This window comes from Topomyia yanbarensis, chromosome 2 (assembly GCF_030247195.1).
Source record: "Topomyia yanbarensis strain Yona2022 chromosome 2, ASM3024719v1, whole genome shotgun sequence".
Taxonomy (NCBI): Eukaryota; Metazoa; Arthropoda; class Insecta; order Diptera; family Culicidae; genus Topomyia; species Topomyia yanbarensis.
In genome coordinates this window covers 443,854,308-443,857,700 of record NC_080671.1, presented here as the reverse complement: position 1 = coordinate 443,857,700, position 3,393 = coordinate 443,854,308, and positions in this window count along the sequence as shown.

Genomic DNA, 3,393 nt, shown 5'->3' with positions numbered 1-3,393 from the left:
TATTGAAAGATTAATATTTGTGAGCATGCTGCATAGAGCTATCAATATTTCAAAATGGCCTAGAAATCTCTGAATATATACATATCCCAGCTGGTATTATTGTTTGCTGTTACAATTTAAATATGTGTTTTAGATAATGCTTGGAATAGCTGTAGGCTTCAATGTAAAAATAATGAATAATTTACTCCTTAAAATTAAATAAAATTTAGAAAAGAAAATCTATTTTAGAAAACATGAAATATTCTAAAATTCGTCACACAGAAGAATCCTCAACAATTCCTCGAATTTTCAGATTATCTGTTATAATATTCGCAGTTGATAGATTGAGCTATTGTAAAAAAATGTATCTCTGGGAATTTATTAGGTGTGAGATAATTGTACTAGTTTACTTAATTTTCCCCATATTAAAATGCCAATAACAAACTTCGAAAGCGACTTTACTTGAAATCTCAAAATGCAAACCTCAACAGTTTAGTATTTGCTTCTTTGAAGCTATTCGGAATCATAAGTAACATTTGTAGTATTCTCCATTAAATAATGTAGGTAAATTATCCGCTCAATGTTACCATATCACATCGACATTATTTCTAAAAATCGTGTAAAACATGTAAACGTACAAGAGAAGCACCGAGGCGCACTATTCAGAATCTAAAAATAGCCCCACTTTCCTAATCTGAAATGATATTATAAAGCTATTCAGTTTATCGTAATATAGGCAGCTGTAGTAGTGAGCAAAACTGTATGAAAACAATGCGTACGATACAAGGAAAACAAACAGTCCTTAAGCTTTGGCAAAGTTCAATGTGTGCGTTCTGTAAACAAGATGCATCTATAATCGTTTTACCCTTGACGGATGCGTGGAATATTATGCTAACATTAAACATCGGTCGAAAACGACGCCGTTGGTTCATCCAGGAAACATCTCCATAAAACTCAGAATACCCAGGTTCAAATCGCTATATCCACAAATAACAATCAGCGTGTCATATATTCATAATAACAATCAGCCAGCATGTATGCCATCATTTGACAAAACTATAGAAAGCTTTTGCTACATGAAGCTTTTTGCTTCCAAACGAAAAGCGCTTTAATGTATGCTATATTTTTCTATTCTATTCTATTTTTAGACATGCACGCTAAATTCGTTGATACTATACAATAGGTAATAAAAGCTATATTGGCCGTGGGAGAACCTAACATAATTTGTTATAATTCTGATAGAAGCCTATCACAGGTTGTCATATTTTTGATATACACTAGAAGAATTTCTGTTATGTTTTCTGTTATTTTACCAACTAACGAGACCAGAGTAATAACACAACTTGTTATCATAACAAAGTAGCACAGTGTGTAATAATTTTGTTATCTCTTTCTGATCGGGTTGTTCCAGTATTCGTTGGTGAATGAGCTGCAACTCCGGTGCTTTCTGGTTTAGTTGATGTTGATAAAGGGCTGTGTGATGCTTGCAGTTGATATTGCTTCGTTAGAGGTTTGTGTGCATGGTTTCTCGAAGTGTGTCTTCTTGTGTAACAACGTAGGGCATGCAGGGGTCTGTCCTTCATGCGTGCACAGCGTGATTTGACATTTGTTCACGCGTTTTGCTTTGAATTGAAAGTTCATATATGAAGGAATAGGTTCCGACACTCGCATTCTCACGAAACAAACACCGTTGAAAATATCTAGAAAAAATTTCTCCAGGTTTCAACCTTAAAGGATTCCATCTTACGTATTCCGACATGATGGTTGCAATAAATTTATTAATAGTACCCAGGTGTAGATCGTGAAGACGCATATCAATCTTATCATTGTCAATATAAACGGGTATCTTGGTCCTAACATTATCATGCTCAACGACATATTGCATGTTGTCTTCCATAGCGTAACTTTCCGTTATGGCCAAATTTTAAACGTTAACAGTAACGAGTGTGGTGTATGACGACGACTTCCGTTAGTCTAAACTGCATTTGCAAATTTGCTGTTGAGTTTCAAACATCTTGAAATGAATGATCGATATCGCACCGATGGAAGTAACGTTGCTTTATTGTTCAAACTGTCTTGGGATGAATTTTATTATTCGATTGCTTTGCTTGTTTATAGTATTGGCACGGTTCATATAGACAGCAGACCCGATCAGAAATACATAACAGAAATATTTCAAAACTATATCTCGCATTGTTACTTGTTATAAATTTTTGTTATTTTAACTACTAACGAGACCTAATTTATAACACAATATGATACAAAAATTGTGTTCTGATATAATCTTGTTATTTCATTCTGATCGGGGACTGTAGGTAGAAACGTTCGTTTTATTCACTGCACTGTTAACAAGCAGAGCGACTGATTAGGTACTGGTATCGACCCCGTAGTAATTCCATGATCCCCAGCTCGAGAGAGCGCTCAATGAAATTTCCCACGATAGTTGATGTTTTTCTTTTTATGAAACGAATTTCCAGTAACACGAAAAAAGCCACTAGCAAGAGGACTCAAGTAGAAGCAGAAGCACCCAAACGCCGATGTGTCTTTTCAGAGGTACCAAAGAGAATTCTTCGGGTCCCAGATTGAAAGGCGATTTAAGCCGAGAAGAAGCGCTGGTAAACATTGTTTCATCGATATTGACGAGGCACTCTTGAGAGATTAAAAAAACATCGGAAGGTAAAATTGGGAGATTCGACTTATTAAGTTTTGTTTGTCGCATTCCGATAGAGGATGGGTATAAGTTGCAGTTATGATTGCGGTCGGTCGTAACTGCGATCTGGAGCATAGTGAAAAGCGAAGACTGAATAAATAGAAATATATTAGGCTTACAGGAGAAAAACCAGGACAAATCAAGCATTTTCCTCGACTTCCCAGGACACCAGGACAGTCAATGTAAAACCAGGACATGTCCTGGGAAACCAGGACATGTCCTGGGAAACCAGGACGTATGGTCACCCTATTTAAATAGTTCAGCGAAAGTTTTATTCAGCTTTTATCGCCTTTAATCTGCTTTTAATCAGACAAGTAGTCTTATAGTTCAACCCCTAATGTTTGTTGGGGAGGCAGGGAACAGCTAACCCGGCCGAGGGACGCAGGATCCAATGATAAATCCTTCAAACCGGGAGTGAATGAGTTCCGTGGTGAGTACAACTACAGCTCTGAATGTATACCAGTAGTCAAGAGCACTATCCCCCTCCAACCACCCACTGAGAGAGTCTTGGGGCTACAGGAGGAAAAACACAAAGATGGAAAAAATTCGGGAAAATTTCACCGCCGATGATCACTTCGTCGGAGTGGCTGGCAGCTAAATGGCTCACGAAAATCGGTATCGGGAGAAATACCGCCTCTGAGGAACTCTCAGCACAAGATAGCTGATAAATAGGAACGAGTAGCGCTATGAAGGATAAGAAACCC